Raw genomic sequence first — 20661 nt, 5'->3', positions numbered from 1 at the left:
ATCAACATTTTTAATCGCCCTCATGTATTCTAAAATCCGTATCTTAACTGAATGGATTGTGCTTCTAATGTAACGAAGCCCACATGGACTGACCAGACAGTATATAGAATAAGGGGTGGTGCAATTGAGAAACTTGGTAATATTTCTGGGTGTACTGAGACCAGGGACATCATAAGACAAAGTACGTTTGCTCTTTTTGCAGGTTTTGCACTTTCCACACGGATAAAATCATTTAAGTGCTTTAAAAGATGTTCTAACGGGCTCTACATCATGGTAACTGTGAACCAGATGATCTCTCAATGACCTCGCTTTCCTGAAGGTGACTAGTGGATTAGATGGTAAATCCTTCCTTATAATGTGATAGGTAAGTAGAATATGCCAATTTTTTTCGCAGTATTCTCTTAAGTTGGTTAGCATTTTCAGAAAAGGTAGTAATCATATGAAAGGTTCCATTACCGGACTTCTTTGTATCCTTCTCCATCAATAAATCTCCTCTAAGGATATAATTGACTCTGGCTAAGGTATGTGAGAAGATAGATTCGCTATAGCCTCTCACTCTAAAGCATTGCATACTCATTTCTACTGCCTTCTGAAATTCTAGGTCACTGGCGTTATTCCTTTTAAGTCTTAGTAACTCCCCATATGGGATACTATTAATGAGTTTCTTTGGATGACTACTGGTTGTAAAGAGAGTTGAATTACCTGCAGTAGTTTTTCGGTAAAGTCTAGTATGCAACTGGCCATCTGTTACATAAACTGTCAGATCTAAGTAATTAACCTCCTCAGTGCTCACTTCACCTGTGAACCTCAGGTTAACATCAGTGGAATTCAGTCATCCAAAGAAACTCATTATAAATAGTATACCATATGGGGAGTCACTGAGACTTAAAAGGAATAACACCAGTGATCTAGAATTTCAGAAGGCAGCAGAAATGAGTATGCAACGCTTTAGCGTGAGAGGCTATAGCGAAGCTGTCTTGTCACATGCCTTAGCCAGAGTCAATAATATCCGTAGAGGAGATTTATTGATGGAGAGCTGAATATATATATATATATATCCAGAGCTCCAAACACCAGCCGATTGCACACGTGAGCGGGTGCACGCCAAACGGGGGTGTACCCGTTGTATTAATCACAGCTTCGAACATCCACGGACCATCTGTCCGTAAAGAAAGCAGCACACGCAGGGGGTAGTTCCACGTTAGATTTTATTCGGGAACTTCACAGCATACGACGCGTTTCGCCAGAGGGCTTCGTCAAGATACGCCTTATGTGATGTCACTGACCATGTCATGAATGATGTAATATGTGACATCATCAGCAGTGGATTGCGGGTGCGCGATATATAGTTATTGCATCTAACTATATATGCGAATTTCTATGGTTTTGTGCGAGTAAATTAAGGTTTTGTAAATGCTAATCCCTAACTATATATGGCCTAAAACCTATGGTTTTTTCAGTGAATTTCAATGTTTTTTTAATAGCAAATATCAAAAGCTTTCAAATGTCAAGTACGTGATAGGTAAAAACATTTTCGTGTTTATGCACGCTGATGTACTTTGAACGCTGCCCCCCCCCGCTTTTCTCTTAGCAGTACTCTCTCTTTGCATATAGTGAAGGGTAGTTAACGCAGGCCTTTGCCCCCGTTGTAATCCGTCGTGCCTGCTTCTCTTTCCATTTGATTGATTGTTTTCCAAGCATTTACTGTTTTAGAATTGGTTCTCTTTGGTTCATTCTCTATTTACAAACAAGCACAGAGTCGCAATACTCTGTTTAGTCTTTGCAGATAGTGAAAAATCGTTTTAAAAAACAAAAGGAATCGAGCAAAATCAGTAGGCCACTAATGGGATCTCTTTTTGACCTAGCTAAAATAGAAACATTAAGAACAACCCCTCATGAGAAATACGAAATTAGTGAGATGAACTGAGCACCACACGATGATGGCTGCAAGACAGCTCGGCTCCGCCACCCACCCCACCCAAAATAACGACAAACCCTATGCAAATATTATAAATATATACAACACACCGGCAAAGTAACAGGGTAAAACATTTTATTAAATAACTATTTACATAACTATTTTATACTTTTAGTTGCCCGATCCGGCTAGCTCAATCGATCGAGCATGAGACTCATGCACTCTGATCTCCTTGGCCTCAGTCAAGCATCAATAGTAAGATTTTCATACATGAGTGTACGTTCATGGTTTTGGTCCCTGAGTTGCTTCGATGTCACTGCCTTGCACAAATGGCATAAGTCCTGGATGTTGGGTGCCATAGTTCAGAGTTCTGAGCAGTGCTTGTAACACTGTCTAAACCTTATTTGCACCTGCTGCAGCTTCACTATTCTCAAAGTAAGTGGGGGCCGTTTGTGGACCTGACTGCATTTGAAAACAATGTGATACGGTACCTCCCTAAACCGCTTGACGGAGGCCCCCGAGGGGCGGTGTGATGGCGCGGACTCGGAGAAGACGCTTGGCTCCGACCCCCTCCCCAAGTCTTGTTGCCCTGGTGTAGCCTGAGATCGCACCCGACATAGGCGGCCGGCTCCCGGGGTCAAGCGGAACTTTTTGCCTTTTGGTGACTCTTCCATTCTGAACATTGTCCCACAGTCCGTTTGACCTGAAACGATTACACAAATAAAACATTTGTGAGTTTTAAATTTCCGGAGAAGTATAATTCACCAATACCTTTCTCTGTAGATCTTTTTCCATTAACAATCCCAGTTCCATCACCCGCCCAGGATATCACTACTGTTAGATGTAATTTTTGCTTCTGTTTTAATAAAAAATGTTTTAAGGTGTTTATTGTTTTTGTTGCGATGTATATATTTATAAGATATTAAAGTGTTATAATCCTACTAATTTTTTATCGATTATTGCTCTTTGAGATATTCCCTGTCACAGGGAATATCTCAAAGAGCAATATTCGGACCCTGTCTACAAACAGAGAAGAATAGGAATATTCTGTCTACCTTTGCAGATAGTGAAGGATAGGTAATGCGGACTTTTGTCCCCCGTTGTAATCCGTCATGCCTGTTTTTCTCCCCACTGATTGATTGATTGGCTGGACATTTATTGTTCAAGGAATAGTTCTTTCGAGGTATTCTATGTTTACAAATAACGTGGAATAGAAATATTCTGTCTAGTCTTTGCAAGTAGTGAAGGGTGGGTAATGCGGACCTTTGTCCCCCCTTGTAATCTGTCATGCCCATCTACTCCCCACTGATGGAGAAACTAGTTCCACCCGGATCATTTATTAGAGGTACATCATCTGGCTCAACCGGAGAGTACCCCTAATAAAGAAGACATATGTAAAATACGAAGTAATCACTGTATCCTAATAAACAGAAACTTTAACATGAAACACACTTGAAAAGGAAGGGAAAGAAATCGAACAAAATCAGTAGGCCACTGATAAGTTTTTGACTTCGCTACAAATAAGAAACATGGAAGTGGTGAAAAAAGCCAAGCTTGACGTTACGGCAGCCACGAGGTAGCTAGGCTCCGCCACCCCCCCACTGCTCCAAGCATGTCTGTCCCACCGCCCGCCACGCCCATTAACGGTAACATGAAATAGATACAAATCAGCAGATACCTACCCCCATTCCGGAAACTCCCGAAGTGCAACAGGGCCACGGTTACGCCCATCCAGAAGATGAGGCCTCGACACGTGCAGGGCGGGGCCCGGCTAACCGCCATCAGCCGTGGGGTGGATGGCCCAAAATGTACTGGTCTTCCGATTCCCTTCTTCTGCCGCCTTGCAGGCCACAGGGGGGGGATGTCTTGCCTCTGCCTCCGACACCCCCCCCTCTTATCGCCTGGTCCGGACATCACGGATATCAACGCCAGGTGTAGGCGTGGGGTGCGCTGGGAGGGAGAGGCGGCGCGAACAAGCCTCTCCCATCCCCACAGGTGGGGGCCCCTCAGCTGCACCCCCAACGCTCCACTCACCCAACAAAAGGGTTCCTCCACTCTTGCGATGCAGCGGCGCTGCACTCACCCGACAAAAGGTCTCGTTCACTATTGCGAGGCAATGATGCTCCACTCACCCAGCGGCGGTCTCGTCCACTGTTGCGGTGCAACGACGCTTCTAGTTTCCTGCGTCCAGAAACGTTCTCCTCAACTTTGAAGATTCTATAAGAGCCACGGGGCCCCCGACCCCCGATGGGGAATGACTGCCATGATCACCCACGGAACAACCACGACGTAGCCGCGGGACGTCGGCGCGCTCATGCCGGCGCCGGCCTCAGTCTTGAAATCACCATAATCCTGCAAGACTACCAACTTGATCAGTTCCGGTGGGACACCAGTATGACCCGGTAGGAGAGATTGTTGCCTCCCACCCCACTTTGACTGATGGTTCATGTCGGCAGTCCCCTCTGCTACCCTTCAACGAAAACTTTTGGACTGCCGAAAGAGGTCCCGGTCCAACCACCAGTTGGTGGAGACATTTTGACTATACTTGGACCTTCCTGACCTCACCCAAAATGGCGCCGGTACAAATGAAACTCTCAACTCCTTGTTGTGCCCCGATTGCTCAGCCTTGATATCATGAGATATGTATGCAGTTTTTAGCACATGAATTGATATGGGATAAGACTGATTATATGTTCGGACAATGAATTGATCCAGGATGGGTATTGATTATACGTTCGAACAATGAATTGACATGGGACGGGTACTGATTACACGTTCGAACAATGAATTGATATTAAGTTCTAATGCATCATTGATTACTGTATTTATTATTGAAGGTTCGAATTATCGACACTTTTGGTACTTGCTCACAATGAATTATCGATATGATTTTGTTGCACTTGTCGCACTTTTTACTATGAAATCAACGACCACTGACTCTCTGTTATGTTTTCCACAAATAAATACCCCCCCCCCCCCCCCCATTTACAGTTCCAGCCTGCTACGTGGCCGGCCCACGGGGTTGTAAGCCCGTATTTGGGCACCAACATTTTTGTTAAAGGTTTTTGAAAAAGCAAACGTAGTTGTAACGCGTAGATTGGTAAGTTTAGAATAAATGGCCACTGTTTCCGATTTTTTTTTGTTGTTTTAAATAAAAGCAGGTGAAATGAAGCAGCTCAATTAGTTAAGGGTTAAAAAGTATAGTACGCAGAAACATTGAAAATATGAATAGTCCAGGTTTGTTGTGTGTTTTTCATTTTTCTACAGCATAAAGCAATCGATAAAGATCCTGGTATTTAGCCTCTACTTTATATGCTACCTGTATCAGGGAAGTTGTTTTAAATGCCCCTAAGCCACCCCGAACGAATGTCACCTGGCCCCCCTAGTACGAACGAAAACGACCCCGTACCACTGTAGGTTATCTCTCTTCCTCAAAAATGACAAAAATTACTTTCTAGGACGTTTTGGACATTGATGATTTTCATATGATCTATTTATTAAAGTAATACTCAGCTCTCCGCATGAAATTAATTTTCCACATGCTACACAAGTCAATCTCATCTGCCTAAAGTTCTTTTACAGATTTGGAACAGTTTCCCTTGCCTCTGACTCACTTATTGCTAAGTCATTGGTGGATGTTTTTGCCGGTCGGGGATTATCCACCAAATCTCGAAGTTGTGCTTTAGAATAATTAAGAGGGTGCCACCTCTCCATGTGCCGATGCATGGTATGATTACCATAGCTATATTTATTTTCGGTCCCTCTCGAGAGTTTTTTTTTTGCAGATGAGGCAGGTAACGAACCTGGCATTAACTTTCTTTTCATGAGAAGGAAAAGAAAAAAATTGCTAGATAAAATTCACTTTCACATGGGACGTTCTTGGCATTTCTTTCAGAAACTTTTACATCACTGTGTCATTTCTTTGTCTATCCTGGTTAAAGCAATGCCATGTAAATAGTTGTTTAAAAAGTTTTTTTTAACGTGTTTACTTTGTTGGAGCGTTGTATATATTTATAAGATATTAAAGTGTTATAATCCTACAACTTTGTTGGAGTGCTATATATTTTTAATGTGACACATAATTGTGAAGACTTTGATGTACAAAAAGGCATCCCTGGAATCTTCCGCTTCAGGCTCGGTCCCACACCCCCTTACAGTGAGAAACCCCTCCCCAATCACAATACAGGATCGTTATCAGATAGTAGGAACGCGTGTGGTGTGACGGATCTCATGAGGTTGCGACCTTGATCTACTGTAACTCCTTTGAACAGGGGTGATTATTTACAGTTGGGGCCATAAACTACATCCGCAGGGCTAGGTGATAGCCTGGGACCGGCCTGGACAATCAGACACAGAGGAAGAGGAGTGTCAGAGGGTGCGGTAGTGAATAGGGTGAAAGGGAGGTGTCGGGCGGTCACAGGGTGTGATTCTCAGGGAAGAGCAGCGCAGATGGGGGGAAGTTTATGGCCCATGCATGAGAGAGAGAGCGGGGGTGACCAGTGCGTGAGGGAGATGCTTGCGAGGGTGGGGAGCCATGCTGAGGATCGGCGGCGTGCAGAGAGTGGGTCTGGTTAAGGCATCTAAAATGGCTGCCGTGCACGACAAAAGTGTGGCATTGGAAAAAAGGCAAGATGGCGCAGACAATGTTTATCAATACGGATTAATTTATAACAATTATTTTTAACAATATATTTACTCGCAGTGTCAAAATGGCGGTCAACACTTCCTGATTTCCTTCGAATCGAACGTTAACAGAAGTCAAGCGGCAAAAAAAAAAAAAAACACGCTCTCGCGCAACCGCTGGAAGACAAGTATCAACATATATGAGCCTCCTCAACCACCCTCAGAAAACATAGGGGGTCAGGATACGTCTCCCATACCCCCTTATACCCAATACTCACATTGCTTTTCCTCCATCTAGTAATTTAATTAAATCGAAACACAAAATGGCGAATTCCCGTTTCGCTACCAGTTTGCGACCCGGTTCGCAAACCGAGAAGCGCTTCTACCGCGAAAAATCAATTTTTTTTTATTTGCCCCACAGGACCCTTTAATAACCCCAACATCATTCCTAGGGGGTCAAGAGGAGTCTACCTTGCCCCCTTTCATTAAATTCCCCCTTCGTTTTTCTCCTCCTCTTGTCTCTCGATCCTACAGAGAGACAAGATGGCGGCCGCACCGGACTGTTTAGAATGTTGACAGACACCGGAGAGCCAATCAGAAAAGTACGCGATCTGGAGCGCTATCCAGGACGCTGTCACAGATATATCTGTTTTTTTAAACGTTTTTTCTCGAAATCCACTGGAGCACATATATTGAGACCCAGCAAAGGCACATCGGGCTAACAGTCCCTACAATTTTGCCAAGTTTTGTGCAAATCCATTCAGCCGTTCGAGCTAAAAGTGAGGCCAAAGGCCCTATGGAAAAATGAATGGGAAAAACGCGTTTTAGGACCCCCCTTTTTTCTCGCCCCCCCCCCCTTGACGGAACGCCCCAAATTTTCAGGGGCTGCTCAGAAACAAAATGTGCCATTTTCCTGAAAATTTCAGCCGATTCCGTCCACAAACACCAAAGTTATTAGACATAGAATTTTCAAAAGTTCCATAGAGAAAAAATCCTAACTATATATACCTACTGGCTATCGCCAGTAGGTAATTATATATATATATATATATATATATATATATATATATATATATATATATATATATATATATATATATATATATATATATATATATATATATATATAAAGTTATAATTATAATTAGGACCTCGTTTCTATTCAAAAAGTGTTTTTTCTTTTGCCAATATCTTTAGCGCCGTTTGACGAATGTTTGCAAAATTTCCAAATAACTGGGGCACTCCGGTCAGCTCGTGTCTTGAAAGTTTCAGGGTGATTCGTCAAGCAGGGGCCGAGAAAAAAGGGGGGGTCCCAAAGCGCATTTTTCCCATGTTAATTACTATAGGTAAAATTGGAACAGGCTATAGCCATGAACTGCTAAACAGAATTACACCAAATTTGGCAAAAAGGTAGGTCTTGTTTAATAATGCGCCTTTTTTTAAATGGTGTAAATCCGTTCAGTAGTTCCTGAGAAATTAAAAAAAGAAAAATATCGATATCTAAGCACAGAGGCGGAGTCGCGACTCCTACCGAGCATGAGCTGACTTCGGATTGGCTGTCAACACTCCAAACCATGAGGTGTTGGCAACCATCTTGTGACGGTAACCAATACAAAAGAAAAGAGTAGAAAAGGTGAAAAACAAGAAAAGGGGGCAGGGTAGAAACGCCCTGACCCCCTAGGCAGTATTTGCGATGGGCTCGCGAATCCTGCAGAGAAAAAATTTAAAAAACAAAGCGCGGCTTCGCGCTTCGTTATTTGTAAGCCCCCTGTGGGCCAGGTCCTGGGGGCAATGCCAAAATATATTTGCTGGGGCCCACAGGGAACCCGCAGCCCCGGGTTCTGCCACCTCCCCGGGGCTTCATTCATTTTGCGTGGGAAGGCATGCAGCCCCCCCCACAGCCCCGGGGACTGCCATGTCCCCAGGGCTTCCAATAAAATCCATGGGGGAGGGCTCCTGGCCACCACACGCTGCCCTGGGGACCACCCCCTCCCCAGGGCACTCTTTATTTAAATTCGGGGGTCTGTTATGAGCCCCCGGAGACCACCACCTCCCTAGGGCTTTAAAAATGCTGGGCGGGCGCTGCGTGGCCCTCCTGCTGGAGCCCTTGATGGCCCTGGGGACCACCACTCCCCAAGGCCAGCTCCTGTAATGTCCTGGGATGCTCACCCCCGGGACATTGCTGTTTGCTATAGCTGGGTGGGAGCCGTGCGGCTCCCGCCCTGTCATAGCAAACTCTACTTCGCCTCATGGAAGCGAGAGCAGGAAACCTGGTCACGCTTCCATGAAGCGAAACAGAATTGCTTTTGGGCAAGGAGAGATGCATGTCAACAGCTCCCTTGTCCAAAAGCAATGCTGGCTCCCGCAGGAAGCAGAGAGCCGGCAGGGACCGTGGAGGCAATGGGGCTCCCCCCACAGTCCCCATCTCAGAGGCAACACCCCGGGTATGGGGTACCCCTGGGGCAGATAGCTGCAGGAGGGGGGCCACGCCCCTTTTTACACCACTCTGCAAACACACCTCTTGGCGCACTGCTGGTGGGGAGATGAGGCCCTCTTGTGTCCTGAGGACCTCAGGACAGAAATGGACTTCATTCTCCGAGTAGCAGTGCGCCAGGAGCTGCGTTTGCAGAGTCGTGTAAAAAGGGGCGTGGCCTCGGACCATCTCTCTGCAATGCAGCTCTGTAGAGCATACTGGAAATACCTGGTGGGCTAGTTGGCCCCCAGGAATCAAGGGGACTTAATCCTCCAACCCAGAACGCACCAGGAGGTGCATCTGCAGAGTGGTGGAGAAACGGGGTGTGGTCTGTGTCCATCTCTCAGCAATCCCACTGTGTGCGGCTTATTGGAGGTAAGAAGTAGGCTAGTTGGCCCCTAATGGACCCCCAGCAGTGAAGGTGACTTCAATCCCCATCCAAGAGCACACCAGGGAGCGCGTTTGGACAGTGGTGGGCAAAAAGGACGTGGCCTGCTATAAGAAATTTGCAATCCTGCTGTGTGGGACTTACTGAAGGTAATAGGAGGGGTAGTTGGCCCCCAGGGATGTCCTTGGAGGCCAACTACCTGACTTCACTGAAAAATCAATAGGTTTTAGGGACGTTATATTTAGAAATTAGGCTTTAAAAAAACCTTTGAAATTCACAGAAAAAACCATAAGTTTCAGGGACGTAATAGTAAAAAATTAGCATTTAAAAAACCTTTGAAATTCACTGAAAAAAACATAGGTTTCAGGGATGTTATAGTTAGAAATTAGCCTTTAATAAACCTTTGAAATTCACTGAAAAACATAGGTTTCAGGGGCGTTATAGTTAGAAATTAGCATTTAATAAACCTTTGAAATTCACTGAAAAAAACATAGGTTTCAAGGACGTTATAATTAGTTGGACATTTCACTCGTACAAAACCAGTAAAATTCGGCCATTATAACTAGGGCTCCCGGTTTTCCGTTTTTACGGATTTCTACATATAAATACAGACAGAAATCTATATTTCCTTTGTCTGTATTTATATTTAGAAACGGTAAAATACTAGAAAATGTTGCCGCGCTGGAATCCAGAGTTCTCGTCATGCCCCCTTCCTGCTGCTTGAAATTCCTTCCTGGGCGCACACACACAGCCGCACCCGAGTACTTCACAGGTCTTTTCACAGACCATTTACTTGTTAATGAGGCTTAATTGTTCTGTCACCCCATGATTGTTCTGTCACGCAATGCTGCAGCCTCTCCCAACGCCCCTGACTCCCTGTCCCAGGCCCCAAAATGTGCCTCCTGCAAAGGTGTGACTGACAGTGCACCATGCAGATAACAGACCTGAGTGTAAGTGAATTAGTAGCGCTATAAAAAATGAAATGCATATAATAGAGGGGCTAAGGGATATGAGGGGTACCGTCGGAAGGCGGTAGTGATGAAATTCGTGGATGGGAAGGGGGGGCACCAAACATATTGTAACACTGGTCGCGAACAGCGCTAAAGCCGGCCGTGCACGCTGACTATCATCTTTGTGTTTTTTTGTCGTAAGTGAGCTGCTCGGATAAGTCTGAGAGTTATGTGTGGTAATGTGGCCCAGGACTGAGGGAAGCAGGTGTCGAAGGTCAGCATGAGTCTTAACTTCTGAGTTGTCCAAAGATAACTGCAAAATTGTGGAAAAGCCTTGCTGCCTGTGGTTATACGTCCCACCTGTTGCTCTGTGACCCCCACCCCCCCAACCCCCTTCAGTTAAACAAACAGCCACTCAGTTTACTCAGACATCATGTATATTTATCCGAGTTCTAAATAAAAACACTTTCATTGAGCGCTCTTGCGTTTTATTTTTTGCTTGTCCTCGGTTAAATTAAAATGTTGGCAGAAACAAAATGAGTTTCAGTGTTTTTGGGCAGCTAATAACACTAACTGTCATTTGCAAACACCTCTCATCTACATGCATCAAATAAAATGGAACATTTTGAGTGCATATTAAAGAAGCAAATGTATTGTCACTAACCACATATTTGAAAGTTAATATAAATGCGGTTATGAAATCCGACGGTGCCTAATAGCTAAAATGTGTTATAGGAATTCTTCCAGCCAGGAAACCTACAGGAATGCAGAATGGTTCTTGTTGAGCATAGAAAATACTGAATAGCAGTCCCCAATGGAAATGTCAGGAACTTGCAGCTTAAGCCTGCTGCCCACAGTTAATTTGGATGATCAACTGCACTGCACAATTAAAATGCCCCAATTACTGAACGGTTTGTTAAACATTGGAAATCTATGTACTGTACAATTTTCTTGTGTCGCAAATTGACATAGTCCCCCTGGATTTTATTTGGAAACCTTCACGAGCCATAGGTTTCCCTGGAAGCGTCCATTCCTGAAGGAGCTGGTAATCTGTTGGAGTATACCAGGGGCCTGCCTCTGAGTTGGGAGTTAAATTAATGAGGTAAGACCAGTGTTTAATTTGCACATAAACAAATAAGTGCCAGGGATCTTGTCAGGAGGTCACCCCAGCTTGCACCACCCATTGCCACTGCCGTCGCTTACAATGACAGTACTTACAAAACTACTGCAAATTGATTACTTTTTTACACATTCATGAATAAGAACTGAAAGCTAAAACAGCTCAATGATAACTACGCTCTTTTTTTCCGCATTGTATACCCCCTTTCTTAGACTGTTGCATACTTGTTTATTGTACTATTCTCCATGTGTCATTTGTCTGGAAACTATGCATTTATTTGTCTGAGATATATGCGTTTATTCCTTTTGTATATTCTTACTTGTGGTCAATACTGGATTTATGTCCTTCCTGCCTTCCTTTGTAAAGCGCTCTGATATCCCTCGGGATCTTGTTCGCGCTATATAAAACTTTATAAATAAATAAGCACTTAAATTCACAGTGCTGCAGCAGTGCATCCTGGCACATGGCTTAAAACTAATTTATTTCTTATTCGCTGTACAAGAAATAAAGTACGTTGGTCATTTAGAAAGGAAACCTAACATCTCACTCAGTTTGCGAGACGAAGGCGAGTGCTGAATTCCTGTGTATGCCTGATTCCCTGAACATAACTCGCTCATTGGCACAACTGCACATGCTTGGCTGTCCCGCCCCAACTGGAACACCTGAATGGGGAAGCATATGCGGCCACAAGTACCCCTCAGAGGTCCTTACAGAAAGTCCCTACTTTGTAAGTACTGTGCCCTCTCACTGATGTTCCCCATTTACATCTGTGTGAGCTGTGTGATACACTGCATGTCTGGGTACCATGGCGAAAAGAGACACGAAGTGACAGGACAATAAGAGTGCACGTGTACAGCACTGGGTTTTTACTGTGCACACTTTTAATCATCCGTGTTTGTTTTAGGATGGCATCCTTCCAAGAGGAGGGGGCGCGGTTCCTCTGAAGGGGGTAAAGTTAAGTGTCTGTGACAGGTGGCTTTAGATGGAAATACAGAAGCGCTGGCACATGTTTGCTCCTGATAAGTGCTTGTACTCTTCCTAGAGTGTTTTTATAGCCGAACTGAGAAGCACATGTACTCTCCTTTTCAAATTACTCAGTACTGGACCATTTAAAGCACTGCCAAAGCCACAAATCACTAGTTTAAGTGAGCGCATGTGTGCATTGTCAATTTAAATACATGTAGAAAAATACTAGCTATAGCATCGCATTTTACTTGTGGTAAAAATAAATGTGGATAAATACAGAAAAAATGCCCAAAAAATAAATATGGATAAATGCAGACGGAAATGGCAAAAAAAAAAATACCATAAAACCGGGAGCCCTAATTATAACTCGTGCCTCCGAAATGCAGATGGCATCACATATTACATCACTCATGACATTTTCAGTGGCATTACTGATGACATCACTATGGTTTATTCAGTGAATATATATATGTATATTAAGAAACCAGGCCTTTTGTTCAATACACTCCAAAGAATCAAGCATGCACGGACTCCTATAAGGTGCGAGTATTTATTTGTTTATACTATCAACATATAAGGCTAATGCCTTGTCCATGATGTGTTTCGACTGTTCGTTTGCAGTCTTTATCACATGAGCATGCTACACCATAACTCAGCCTTTTAAACAGTTGAGCAATTAACACCACATGAATTGGCTACCAGCAGGCATGGACAACCGACTCAGTAACGTTGTTAATACCCCCTGTGTCACATAGGAATTGAGACCACCTTTCATTTGTTTAAATTTGTTTATTGTTATTTCTTGAAATTTTAAACTATAACAAACCGTTTAGAGACCACCTTTCATATGTTTGAACAACTAAATGACACATCATGACATAGTGTTTCCAACTTTGCACATTGTGTTCAGATTTTATTTTTAATAATTAAACATTAAACTATCTAAGTATCTCTTATGCCATGTCCTCATGATCATATCCACCTGAACAGCAAGTGAGGCATTGTGTGCTAATATTGTCCACCAATTAGCTACACCAATAAATATTGATGTTAAAAACTTTCTCCCATGAGTTTATGCAGACAATATTACCCGTGATTATTCTTGTAAAACATTGTAAAAGGAACATTCTGGGTATCAATTAATTCTGGGTTGTATCAGTAACATTTATACTACTGTCTGTGGTATAAAACAAATATAAGACCAATAATAATGACAACAGTTATACATACATAGACCTTATTCTCATTGATGTAAACAAACAATGTTCACTCTATATTCCTTAATGTCCTAATGCCTGATAACCATAGTAAAGTGCAAAGTGGTACCAAAGTGTTCATAGTGTACTAAAGTGCTTAATATCATTTCGGAAGCCAAATAGCAGCATAATTAATACTTGCCGCATCTCAATATTGGCACATATATCCATTGGTTACTCATGAAGACCCATACCTTTTCAAATAGTTTAGCCCATATCCACTCAAACATTAGTTACAGTTGTAATTCCTCACTACAAATGTTTTTGATTAGTCCCAACAGTATTTTATGCCAATATAAAGTGCTGATTTATGTATGAAAAGGAATATAGATAAAGTGACTCATGCTCATTTCAATCTGATAGAATAGTAAAAACATTGAAACTGCTAAATTCTTCCTAAACATGATTGACTATTACAAACAACTCAGATTTATAAAACTAAGACCTAAAGCATATACATTAATGAAATGTTCAAAACTTCTCAACCCATGATTAGATTTATAGGAAAATGTGGAAATCCTCGCTCATGTTGAGCCCATTGTGTATCTTGGTATCCAGAGCCAGAATACATTTTGATTCCAATTGTCTTAATAGTCTTTCCCTGTTACCCCCTCTCCTTAGGATAGGCACTGCCCCAGTTACAAAATATTTCAGATTATTCAAGTTGTTATTGAAAGTGCTAGGCAACTTGGATCAGAGTTCACTATTGCCCTAATGTGCTGCAATATTCTAATATATACCTGTAGCTTTGTGATACCCACATATCTCACACCGCAAGGACATTCAAGCACATAAACAGCAAACTCAATTCTACCTGTAAAGTGCCCTCTGATACTAATTTGTTTTTCCACAAAAGCCACTTCATAGCTTTGCATAGTGACACCAAATTTACAGGCCCAACACAAGCTACATTTATAAAATACATTTTTTGATCACAACTAATTCTGACTGGAACTTACTTCAGGGCTGCTGCTAACCAAAGAATTTCTCATAGAGGGCACTTGTCTAAATGTTAAGGAAGGTTTATCAGGGAGGACTTGGTCCAACGTGATATATGTTAATACAATGGGTCATTGATTGTTGATAATGGATCTTATTTGCCTCTCCTGTGTGTAGAATGTCTTGACCAACCTAATACTATCAGGTATGTCTGGCAATGTGGGAGCCCCCACACTATTATAGCCGAAACTGTTCGGGACCTTAAAAAGGATAGATTCTCTTGATTGTGCATTCGCTTTTAACTTTGCCTCAATCAGATTTTCTGTCTGCACTATAACCTCATTCTAAGCATCTATCAGTTGCCTCGGTTGACAGATTATGATGTCTGCTTCAGAGCTACATATCTTACGGATCTTGAGGTATTTCCCATATGGAATACTCCGAATAAGATGACTAGGATGAGAGCTTGAAGTATGGAGAATTGAATTTCCTGCCGTTATTTTTCTGTGCAATTTCGATTCCACTCGATCATTACTGAGATAAAGTTGTACATCTAAAAACTCAACTGATTGATTACTAATCTGTGCTGTGAACTCCAAATTCAATGTATTCATATTGATCTATTCTATGAACGAAGATGCACTCTCCTTTGATCCCCTCCAAATGATCAAAACATTGTCTATGAAACTCCACCAACTTACTACATGTTTATACCAATCCTGTCCGTGTTTTACCTTGAGAACCTGCTCCTCCCATCAGCCCATGTGTAAACACGCTTTACTGGGGAGAAGCAGGCTCCCAGGGCAACTCCTCTCATTTGTTGGAAAAATTCTATGCCAAATAAAAAAAAAGTTGTTAGTTAAACATAAGTCAATCATTTTTTGCAATATTTGGTTATGGTAGTAAAAAACAAATTGGTCTCTTGTTAAGGAACTACTCAACCGCCTTTAGTCTGTCAACATGTTTTGCACTTGTTTATAATGATGTAATGTCCATTGTGATGCGTAGGAATTCTTCTTTCCAAGCTATTTTGTACAATTTCTTGAGAAAATCCTGTGTCCTTAATATACAATGGTAAACTGATAACAAATCCCTGCAAGTAATAATCCACATATTGTAAGATTTTCTCAAGAAGTCCATTTTTCGCAGAAGTTATTGACTGCCCTCGTATAGGACTCATCCCTTTGTGCACTTTTGGGATGAAGTAGATTACTGGAACCACCAGGAATTATTTGTTTAGGACATTGAATTCTTCCTTCGTCATCAACACTTCCAACTTCCATTGGGCCAAATTATATTTGACTGCGGATTTGATGGTCCTGTCAAGTGGCTCTCCTATAGCATGATGTGTCATCTAAATGTTTGTATGCCTCTTTAATATATTCTGTCTTTGGCCAAAGCACTATATTGCCACCTTTGCCCACTTTATTCACAAAGATGTAGTTATTGCTGCTTAATTTCTTCATTAGGTTATGAAAATGTTTTTCTTGATACTTCCAATTCCTTTTGTTGAAATTAGCTTTTCGGTTGAGTTTCAATTCTTCTATCACCCGGTCATTAAAAATATCTGCCGCATACCTAGGCATCATCGGGATAAATTTAGAGACCGGTTTGAATTGGCTTTCCGATGTTTTGGAAACATTCATAACCACTCTATCCATGGCTTTTTGCGTCGATATTGTCACATTCTGCAGTTTATCCTCTTCCTCAAGTGCTTGTAGTGCCATCAAAGTTGCCACATCTGAGGCTTGCAAAATGTTGGCTTTAGTGTCAAGTATTCCTTGTTTTTTAGATGGCCGATTTGTCGCATTTTTAAGTTTGAAGAATTTCATCAGTTTCGGTTTTCTTATAAATGTAAACACATCAATCCTGGTCTGATTATAATTAAAGTTACTTTCGGGACAAAACGTAAGAACCAGGGATGATCATTGTGTTTCCGCCTTTGTCAACTGTGTATCTGTTAAATTGATCATCATGTTGTCATTAGCTTTTAAGTTCGCCTCCCACTTTCTGACTTGTGTTCTTTTGTCGGCATTTATTCCTGATATTCCTCCTCTCCCGTCTTCTTTGATTTCTTTGCCGCCTTGTTTGTTTGTATTGGAGATTCCGTGGGCGTAATGTTTGCCTGCGATTCTGCCATAAAAACTCAATCTCTTCCACCAATGTAAAATTTGTGGTGTCTTTCCCTATATTGCTTCTTGCTGTAAAGCTCTATACAGAACTTGAATCTGAGGCTGAAATACCTTCATTTACATGAGTACCACTCACTACATTTTTATTCACTATAATAGTGCTGGTTAGGTGTTGTCGTTTGGCAGTATCAAACTTTCTATATATGGTTGTATGACGGAAATACACATGCCATTACTACGCATGCCTTTACTACGCCATCATTACAACGCATGCGTCTTTAACATGCACGTCTTTACCAAGAATATGCCTTATATATATATATATATATATATATATATATATTCACTGAAAAAACCATAGGTTATAGACCATATATAGTTAGGAATTAGCATTTACAAAACCTTGAAAATTCACTGAAAAAACCATAGGTTATAGACCATATATAGTTAGGGATTAGCATTTACAAAACCTTAATTTACTCGCACAAAACCATAGAAATTCGCATATATAGTTAGTTGCAATAACTATATATCGCGCACCCGCAATCCACTGCTGATGATGTCACATATTACATCATTCATGACATGGTCAGTGACATCACTGATGACATCTCAAACGATATCACTGATGACATCACTGATGACATCTCATTTGACATTACTGATCACATCACTGATGATATCATTCATGTGATAATACGATGAACCTCTTCAGACTCTAATATAACCTTAGATACAATCAGTGTAAACAGACACTCACAGACTGTCACTCATCCATGGAGTTACTCACACACCTAGTCAGTCATGCAAAGAATCAATCACACCTCCATTTCCTCAACTATACAGTTATACACACCTTACTTAATCAAACATATACTAACACATATTTACTCTCTTATACAATCCCTGATACAAGTTCACAATGATTCATACAGCCACTCACACATTCACTGGCTCTTATGCACAGTTATTTATATATGTCAACTCTCACATGTACTGTGTTTTACATATGTACTTACTTTGACATGTAGCACTGAGATATCCATTCACTCACCAATACACTCATGCACACAGTCAACCGCCCATACAGCTGTTTCCACATGCACTTTTGAACCCATACATCTAGTGAATCAACTGCTCACACATCTATGCACAGACTCACACACCTCCCAGCCACCCACACACACACTCAATCTCCCATACAAATACTTGGGCAACCAATCAATAACCCATATAGTTACTCATATAGCTACTGATCAACACATGCAGCAGTTTACAGAACAGATATAATGATGCACAAATTAAGACAGTTTAGTCACTAACCCATGCACTCAGTGAGACTCATTTAATCACTCTCTCATACAGTCAGTCATGCACCTACTAAATGCTTCATCCAGACACTTATACATCCACTCATTCTTTAATATGTAAGACATATTTTAACTTTACAGAAACATACAGTCACTGGATAATGTCATCAGTGATGTCATCAGTGATGTCACTGACCATGTCATGAATGATGTAATATGTGACATCATCAGCAGTGGATTGCGGTTGCGCGATATATAGTTATTGCAACTAACTGTATATGCGAATTTCTATGGTTTTGTGCGAGTAAATTAAGGTTTTGTAAATGCTAATCCCTAACTATATATGGTCTATAACCTATGGTTTTTTCAGTGAATTTTCAAGGTTTTGTAAATGCTAATTCCTAACTATATATGGTCTATAACCTATGGTTTTTTCAGTGAATTTCATTGGTTTTTTAAAAGCTAATATCTATAGCTGTAAAATATATTCTTATTCTAATTCACAAATATATTTTATATATTTTTGTCTTTTATTTTTTGAATTCAATTTATATTCTATTTTAAATTATATTTTATTGTTTCGCTGCCGGTCCGCGAACCGGTAAACGTTCCGTTAGTGCAAGTACCGCGTTAGAAAGCCACATCGTGATGCGTCGCGTAAATGCAACGTATCGCGTTACTACGTAATGCCCCTTATGACGTGCTGCATTAGCGCACCCGGAAGCATTCTGGAATGCGAACCAAGGCGCGAAACGCAAAGCCCCGGAAACAATCCGAGGCGCGGCGCGTAACGCGTAACGTAAGCATAACAGGTCATGTGACTACTTCATAAAACTTTTCATTGGTTCATTTTACTTTTAGTTTCCTAATGATGGAACGCTTGATCATATGACGTAAAATAAACACTTTTCATTGGTTTAGAACATTTTTTTCCCCCGAATGATGAAAGTCCCACCTTTTTTCCTCACTCCGACTTTCATTTTTATGAGAGAAAGACCTGTTTTTGCTTGCTTAGACATGGCATTTGTATTAGCTGCAGCTGGTGGATCCCCACCACCTCCACCACCACCAAAGAAGAGAGGACCAACTAGCAAGGTCATCTTCCAACAAGAGGAAGAAGAAGAGGAAGACGAGGAACAGGAGCAAGGGACAAGGGGTTTTTTGAAAGAAATGCCAAGGACGTCCCATGTTAAAGTAAATTTTATCTGGCAATTTTTTTCTTTTCCTCCTCATGAAAAGAAAGTAAATGCCAGGTACGTTACCTGCCTCATCTGCCACGATAGACTCTCCAGAGGGACCGAGAAAAAATATAGCTATGGTAATTACACCATGCATCGACACATGGAGAGGTGGCACCCTCTTAATTATAGTGCTGCACAACTTAAAGATTTGGTGGATAACCCCCGACCGGCCAAAACATCCACCAATGACCTAGCAATACCAGAATCAGAGGCAAGGGAAACGGTCCCAAATCTCCAAAAGAACTTTGGGCAGATGAGATTGACATGTGTAGCTTGTGGAAAATTAATTTCATGTGGAGAGAGGAGTATTACTCTAATAAATCGAGCATATGAAAATCATCAATGTCCAAAACGTCCAAGAAAGTAATTTTTTTTTGTTGTTGCTCCTGTTGAGCCCTTTGAAGTGAATCATTTTTGTTTCCCCTTCCTCCAAAAAAACACAAAAAAATATAAAACATCAAAAATAATAAAAAAAAGTTCTTTTCAGAACTACCTTCCCTTTTAAAAAAAATTGCTAGAATGTTTAGCACTCTAGCATCCTCTATTTCTTTTGATACGCTTCCCGGTTAGCGTTCCGGTACGCGAACCGGAAGCGAACTAAAACATTTTTTTTTTTTTTAAATGAGTAAATAAACAGAGAGTAATGTGAAAAGACAGACAAATAGAGGGAGTAACACACAGTTACTGTTGAAAGAGGGACTGATAAAAAAAGTGAAAAGAGTAGTATAAATAAGTAATAGAAAAAGAAATGAAGGAAGTAGCAAAGGCAGGAAACTAAGGGTTAAAGAAATAAAGCAGTGGAACTAATAAAACTTAAATCTGATAGACATGTAACGTAAAGAGTACTAAACACTTACCTTATAATTGTCATTACCGTACTGAATTATCATTTTTATACTTTTAATCTGTGTAAGAAAGAACAATTTTTTTTAAATTAATACAAGGTGGTAAAAAAAGAGTGAGCATGAGACAAAATGAATACATATTATAAATCACAATTCAAAGTAGAAAATTAATTAAACATATTTAATGGTTTATTTTTGCTGTTATCAGAAAATATCAAATTTCACTGAAAACAGTGAGTTGAAGGTATTCATCATATAACAGCGGGGAAAAAAAACACAATCAAAATGATTGTGTTTGAAAAACCCAAATAATATAACTAAGCAGAAATAAGAACTCCTCCAAAGTAACTTACTTTCTATGACGTCAAAGGATGTCCTATGAACAGTTTATACTCTGTTGTGCTGTTTCTATTTTCTGCCCGCCACTTTCTGAAAGATAAACTCCATTGTTTTAAGAAAACTGAGACATACAAAGCAATTTAAAACAGCACACTAAGTTA

This window comes from Lissotriton vulgaris, unplaced genomic scaffold (assembly GCF_964263255.1).
Source record: "Lissotriton vulgaris unplaced genomic scaffold, aLisVul1.2 SCAFFOLD_3851, whole genome shotgun sequence".
Taxonomy (NCBI): Eukaryota; Metazoa; Chordata; class Amphibia; order Caudata; family Salamandridae; genus Lissotriton; species Lissotriton vulgaris.
Note: the sequence above shows the minus strand (reverse complement) of the source record.